We start from the raw sequence: 8141 nt of genomic DNA, 5'->3' as shown, positions 1-8141 counted from the left end.
ACCTGCCCTGCCCGTTGTCACGCAGTTTGTGTCAATATGGGCATAACTTTCCAGGTCTCATGGGAGGCGATGGAACCTCTCAAAGTGTGGCCTGCTCTTGCTAGCTTCTCTAGGATCACTGATCAAACTAATGTGGACTAAACACACTTTGGGACAGGCTGCATGGTGTTGCCAAGAAAATGTTGGAAGAATCAAAAAAGAGGCTGAGAGAGAATGTTTTTTGTGTTGCACTTTATAAACTGCACGTTGATCAAAATGAAACTAATCTTGTTTTCTAAAAAACTCTAAATAAAGCATTATATTTCCTTGGCAAAGTTGTGTGATTGACATTCAGTGCAGTACAGATGTAAAACATCTTTTAAGAAAATGTACCATTCAAATGGTCACACTTATTATGTGAGGTCGACGCAAACACTACAAATGAATGTCTATTACTCAGTGTGGTTTCAGATTCCATATACCAATATATATTTTGAGAATGAAAAACTGAACATGGAAAAACGAAACCTGTTTTGATTCAGTAGAAGCAAAGTTTCACCGGGTGAACAGATATCTCTTGCCTGCTGGTACTGAAAGTCAAATCTCTCTCTTTTTTGCCTACAGCTATTTTTTTTTTTCATTGCTGTCTGAGCTGCGTCATAGCTGCACCATCTTCAGTTGATATTTGCATCAGAGGCAAATCAGCCTGTAAGAGTGGGAGAGACTGTGCCTATCAGCAGAGCTGCAGCTACAGAGCAGATCACACTGTAAAATCTATGCGTTTTGTAGCAGAAACATAAAAGGTAGAGCAACTGAAATGGAATTATTTGTCAGAGCTCTAGAAAAAGCTCTAGTAATATGTAATACAGTTTCTAATACACATTTACACACGGTTTTTTTTGTATAAGTATACATCCACTCTTTCTCCTTAGTGGATCCTCGACTGGTGGGCCACACTCAAACTCCCCTACTCCCAAAGACTTGACTTGTATTTTACTATGCAAATAACTTTGCATTAACTATTCGGCTGCTGCAACGGCTGCAGGAGACAAGGCTGCTCTCTCCTGCCTGAGTCTCTTCCTGATGTCTTTTGTTCAAGTCAAACCAAGATGCAAAACCCGCTTCAACAGCACCAGATGAAGCTATGACAAAACTCTGTCTCCTACAGTTTGTGAGAGGAAACCGATTGAGGTGTTCATTTAAAACTATGCAGATTTGGTTTTGGGAGGAGGAAAGGAATGAGAAATTTGTTTTAATAATAAAATAAATAATAGTAATACCTTTATTTATATAGCGCTTTTCAATGCAGGTAATAAAGTGCTTTACAACAAACAATATGAAATTCACAAAGTGTTCCTGGCTCATAAGGAGATAAAAGGTCGGAAATATAGGGCGGGGCAAGCCCATGCCTGGCTTGAAATATATTTAAAAGAATTTTGAAATCAATCCTAAAATCAACAGGCAGAGAGTGCAAGGATGCTAAAACAGGGGTGATATGGTTGCATTTTTGTGATATTGTTTAAAGCTAAGCTGCAGCTTTCTGGACTAACTGTGGTCGGCGGACTGATTTCTGAGTAAGACCAATATAAAGGGAGTTACAGTTAAGAAGATAAGAAATAAGGGCATGAATGATTTATTTCCAGGTCTGTGAGAGATAAACGATTTAATGTTTCTTAAATGATAAAAACACGATTGCACAACCTTCTTAGAGTGGGGTTTGAAGCTCAGGATTCAGTCAGAGACCACACACAGATTTCTAGTTGAGGACTTGGTTAATGGTGCTAGTTCACCAAGGTTTGCCGCGATATCATCCATGCTGGAGGTGAAACCAAAGACAATTATACAGGATTTGGAGAGGTTCAGTTGGATAAAGTTGTTTGCAATCCAGTGTTTAATTCACTTGGCATATAGATGGAAACTAGAATGGTACCTAGGATTGAACCCGTCGAGACACCATACTGCATGTTTAAGGGGGGTGAGACTGAGCCAGTGTTTGCTTTGGAAGGATATTACGATGATGAACTTAGAAAATATTTAGATAGATTTTGAAAGTTTATTGAAGCTGAGGAGTGGAACAAAACTTGGACCTAAAGTTGTCTGGTATTGTTTAGTGGGATTTGGGTGTTGTGTTTGCTTTGTGTATTGTTTTGTCTGTTTCTTGATGAGTTATATTAAGGTTCTGTTGTTTAAGACAGAAAAAGAAAATCCTTTAATTTTCTGATATTATTTATGGTTTTCAGAAAAAAATCCACAGACTGGACTTCAAACATCCTGCGTGTATATAATTGTTTAAGTAATCTCCAAAGAAAAGGCCTCACATGTTATCTGGGTCTCATCAGGCGTTAACTAACCTGCTTCCCATCCAATTTACCCATCTGCTGCGCCGAGTCTCTCTACATATGGCCTGTATTCCCCTATAGGAAATGTAATGACCACCTTCTTAACAAATCCGCTGCAGCAGAGGCCTCTGGGCCGAGGCAACAGCAGGTCGACTACAATGAGGGTGGGATGGAGGAGGGGGGCCCACCAGTCGCAGCATGGGCAGGCCATTGAAGTGTTAAGCAGGTACACAAAGGTGGGGCTGGTCTGAAGGGAGTTAAAAAAAGAAGGCAATGCATCAAAACATGGCTGCTCAGGTGATTCACTGTCACACAGAGGCGTATGAAGTGGAATATATAGTGGATATGTATTTTATAGCAGATATGAAGTAACATGAAACATGATCTGCTGCTTGGAAACACACAAAGAAACTGGTTCTTGTTACAGCTCTCCCATAACAACTGTAATATCATGAGCGAAAACACGACAGACTAAAATTAGGCTGTGTGCGTTTGCCCAGAGAGGGGAGCTGAGCTCGGTCGATATTGCATCAGTGGGAATCCCATCATGGCAACCAGGTGGCTGTCGTCCGCCTGGGAGGCTGCAGACAGAGGCAGAGACGGAGAACAACAAGATGCTCTCTCTCCATCTCACCTCCGAGAGTGAACATCAGCTCATCATTTCAAATTCAACACACACACAAGCTCCCATTTTGTTCATATTGATTGTACATGTGATTTCTCTTTTAAATCTCATTGTGACGCAGCAAAGCAGAACAAAGCACAATAAAACTGAAGGTCCTTAATCATTAACCCACGATGACAAAGACTTGACTGTGCCAGCCAATAGTCAGGTCATTAATGTTAATATCACTCACTATCATCAGGATACAAAGACATTTCTGTTTTATCTTTCCTTTTTTATACACGTCAGCAAAACAATGGACGTGAATCAGGGACCTTCTCATCTGAGTAATAACATATATTGTGTCATGTGTTATTCATGTGTCATCATCCAGTAATGGGATGATTTACATTTTGAAAAAACTGTCTGTATAGTTGCTGTAGTTACCTCAGCCATGGAGGTTACGTTTTCACCCCTGTTGGTGGAAGGATGTTGTATGTGTCAGGGAAGAATCCATTCAATTTGGATGATAATATGTTATTCACTGTGTAAAACTGACACTTGTGCAGAGACACAGAATTAAATTAACAAGGTCAAAATAGAATATAGCAGTTAATGCTCCAAAACACCCAGATCCTAAATTTACAATAAGTCATTTATTTATTTCATTAAAGCCTGTATGTCTAAAATAACCATTTCAGTAATGACCACACTTCCAGTTTTTGTAACACAGGCTGAATTAACTGTATTATCTACATAATGTGATCAAACGTAACCATGGTGACATCAGTAGGGTGTGTTTGTGTTTTTTTCATGATGTAAAAAAATGAAAAGTGGCACACAACTGACAAATATAGAGCTGCATTAAAATGTCATCTCAGATTACTAAACAAGTTTGGTTGGAGTGATTTCTAAATTCCCAGAAATCTCAATAACTGTCATCCGTCACCGTCGGTTGCTTGAATAATAAGCATGGGTTCATGATGTAATCTGTCACGTTCTTCTTCTATTATAATTCATTTTTTCTGTGATATGTTGTGTGGCAAAAATCAGAATGAAGAGTTGCTGTGATAAACTGAAATTACTCCTAATAAATATTTGTACGAGATAAATATGTTCAAAGACACAGACACAGACAGAGAGCGTCAGAAAAAGTCAAAGGGGCTCAGTGTTTTAGCTTGAAGCTGTTGATTGTGTGTCGGAGGGGTGGAGGAGTGGAGGGGTGGAGGAGGGAGAGTCACATCCTACTTCCTTTGTCCGTCCTGTCCTCCTCCTTTTGTCACATTTTATTGAGTCACTGAGATTATCTGATCTTGCAACTCAATTTTTTTTAATCATGCACAAAGAAAATCGGCTTTTCATCTCCTGCTACCAGCATCTGCTTTCAGACATTTTGGAGCAGTAAGGTGATCCAGAGGAAACCGTCGGTCGCTGCATTCATCAAACAATAACGTAACAACAACGCCAGCCTAACAACCCAGTTTCACCACACAAACCCCATCAGCAAATCCTCTGCTCAACTGCCGGCGATCTTCTCATTTTCGAATGATGCGGCGCAACTTGTTGATGGAACAACAGGTGTGTAGTGACAGTGTAAACAAAGCCACCTCATCTTGAATTGCTGGTTTCCTTTGTGCTGCACGAGAGTCGCGTCTATAAAGCCCTAAGCTGCAAAAAAAGAAAAACAAATTCAAGGAGCTCATGGTGCTTTCCTCCAACCCACCTGATTACTGTATAAAGTTCAGATGACGAAAAGGAGCAAAGGCTGCTGGGACAGTATTTTGTCAATATGATGTCAGGACACCACACCATGTGACATACAGCTCATTGCAATGTCTTTAGTCTTTAACTTAATCCAGTTTGTTTACATCTATTAACTAGAATGGCACCCAGCATAGCTCGTACCTCAGCTACGGCTCAACAGTCTCCTTATATCCAATCAAGCTGCACCAAATGTCACACTCTCATAGATATCAGTCTCTAAATATACCAGATTTTTTTCCATCAAGATCCATGAATTATTTCCTGCATGGGAAAACAGGGAAAATGGCCTTTAAAAAAACGGCCTAGGTCACAATGTTAAAGAAAGCTGATTTTTTTTTTCCCAGAACCTGCTCCCTGATCAAGAACCTCTTTAATGGAATCTTTCCTGACACTGAAATCCATTATATACGATTTGCATAATGTTGCTTACCAACCAGCAATACAACAACCCAACAGACAGGAGCGACAACATAGCATCACTGTCATCCGCGTAGGTCGACGCTCCAGATATGGAAGCTGTTATTCAAACCAGTGAATCTGATCATCGTTATTGCATCAAGCCCATGAACTGTTAGCACCACACAATCAGGACACAGGGGTTTCTGTGGCTGGGAGTTGAAATGTTTGCCGCATTTTCTGAAACGTGAAATGTTTGAAAAGAGTGTCTGGAGAACTGCAGCGGTGGAAAATAAACAGAATTTATCAGATAGATAGTTAACAAAACTGGAGAGATAACAGTCACCAGTAACCAGGCAATCGTGTAATCATAAGAAATGTCTGAGCCCTGTTTGTAGCTTCAATATTCATGGTCTTTAGTTAAGGCTCGGTGTGAAGGATTTAGTGACATCTAGCGGTGGAGTTGCATATTGAACCGAGCTGAGCAGCCTCCCCCTAGAGGCCGACAGGAGAAGCTACAGTGGCTCTCGGGTGACGTAAGAATATGAAAGTTCCTCTCGAGAGCCAGTGTCTGGTTTGTCCACTGTAGAAACAAATCTGTGTGAGATTCATAAAACTTAACTCAAGGTTTCTGCTTATTATCTTGACAGAACACAAAAGGGAAAATAAACCTAGAAGTTTCAAATAAACAATCCAATCTGCAATATCATCTAATATCATGCAGAGGAGACCACTCTCCTTTATGAATCAGAAAACAATTGATCCCTGTGAAATTATAGGAACATACTCTTTGTTATGATAACAATAGAAAAACAACCAGATCCTGTCCAAATGTTTCAACACCCACTTTTAAAATACGTGACTCTTCATGATTTGTTTTCTAAGCTGAGCGAAACTCCGTGGTTTTTTCACTTGAACAAAACCGAGTGTGACTTTATTCAACGAAATCTAAACCTACTTTTATCAAATCCAGGGATTGTCTCTGATCTTTCAGGGAGTGAGAGGTCAGCTCCCGCACGATGAAGACAAATAAACTACAAACCAAGCAGAAAACAATAGTTTTAATTTGAAGGGAATAAAAGTTGACGTGACCGTGCTCTGCAGTTAATGTTGAAACTGACATATGAGCAAAGTACTGGAGAAAATTAGCTACTGTGTCAGTGAGAGGAGGCAGCCTCAGCTCACACGGAGATCAGGGAGCAGTTCTGTTAACTAGTGCGCCCCCTGGAGTAAAGGCTACACAGTGCTGAGCCTCCACGTTGACCAACTTTTAAAATCCAAAATGTCTCATGCAGCATGAAAAATTTATGTGAAAATACGGAGAGTGGCTTGTGGAATAAATGATTAAATTGCCTCGTGGTTCTTGTAAATCCAGCTTCTCATTTGCCTGAGTCAGTTTTCTGACTCTGGCCAAACTCCGTTCACAAAATGCAGAAATGTAATCAGAGTAAAACACACATATTATAAAATTCACAGAAGCTGACAAAAACTTACATAAACAATCGTGTCTCTACAGAACGGAAAAGGATTAGGGCCACTGTTGAAAAAACAAGTGAGTTCTGAGTTTAAACTCAGAATTCTGACTTTTTTCTCAGAATTCTGACTTTAATCTCAGAATTGACTTTAATCTCAGAATTCTGACTTTTTTTCGCAGAATTCTGACTTTTTTGGTGACTGTTATCTCTGACTTTTTTTTCTCAGAAAAACCATCACTTTTTGTTTCTCTTTACGTGAATTACAGAATTCTGAGAAAAAAGTCAGAATTCTGAGAAAAAAGTCAGAATTCTGAGATTAAACTCAGAACTCACTTGTTTTTTCCACAGTGGGCCTAATCCTCTTCTGTACTACAGATTCAACAATAGCCAATTCTGGTTTCATCAACATTCTCCATAAGTTCATTGTGTCGGGCTTTGAATTAAGTGCTTTTGACAATGATTAAATTCCTACTTTTCCCTGAAATGTGTGTGTGTGTTTGTGTGCGCTTACGTGTGTGTGATCCTTCAAATACAGTCTATGGTGTGATCTGAATGTCTGTCTATTGTTTTGTATCACTAGATGGCGCTCTCATCCCATCATGTTGAGGACAACACACATTCGACCTGCAAACAGCACAAGCTTAGAAGGTAAATGCTTAGTGTCAGACAACTGGAGGTTATATTGTGTAAAAATGCATTAACATCACAAAGAGATCAATAGAAACAGCTGAAAACAGTAGAGCAGTATAAAAGAAAGTACATGTACACAGAATGTATACAGTGATACATACATGTAGATGGATACTGGAGTGTAAACTATGAAACAAATTTAAAGCATGATAATATTCACAACCCTGGATAATAGTTTGAAATAGTTCAGTAGCCTATGTCAAAAATGTTGGGGAAATTGTTGATATAAACAAACATGTTAACAGCTGCAGCAACATTTTGAAGTTCTAAGTCAAAATCAAACTGATTTGAATGTTTGGGCATTTTAACATTTTCACATAATTGTAAGGAGGAAACTTCATTTTTAACTTCAATGTCATATTTCAACAGTGAACATGACTGTCACGGTGTTCGCATTGATTTATTTCGCTGTCAATCACACCTACAACTACATCATTTAGCTTATTCTGGCCAGTACATTGGTCATGAAGACATACTGTGTCACTCTGATGGATAAACACAAATATGTGTAAGATAAAGAAATACACAAGTTCTTTGCTGAACAAAAAAAAGTTCAATAAACAATGTGCTTACACAATTTCATACATGTGCTGTGTATCAGAACAACCTATTAATACAGGTCACTATATATATAAACAGCACATTGGTGGTAGGGCACAGTGGCTCTGTGCTTGTTCCCAGTGTTCAGAGCTCTCTTCCTGTCATCAGACAGGACGTCACTGCTAAAGCGCTGAGTCATATGCCAAAGCCATCTGAGCCCTAAGACAATTAGGACTGAGAAGTGGCACGCAGCAGTAGGAGACTGCTGCACAGATACCAGCCTGTCTAAACGGGTTAGTGAAATCACAACCTGCTCACCTGCTGTTTACCTGCACTGTGGAGAAACGCATGAGG

Source organism: Platichthys flesus, chromosome 7 (genome assembly GCF_949316205.1).
Source record: "Platichthys flesus chromosome 7, fPlaFle2.1, whole genome shotgun sequence".
Taxonomy (NCBI): Eukaryota; Metazoa; Chordata; class Actinopteri; order Pleuronectiformes; family Pleuronectidae; genus Platichthys; species Platichthys flesus.
The sequence above is the reverse complement of the archived record's forward strand: the minus strand, read 5'-3'. Positions refer to the sequence as shown.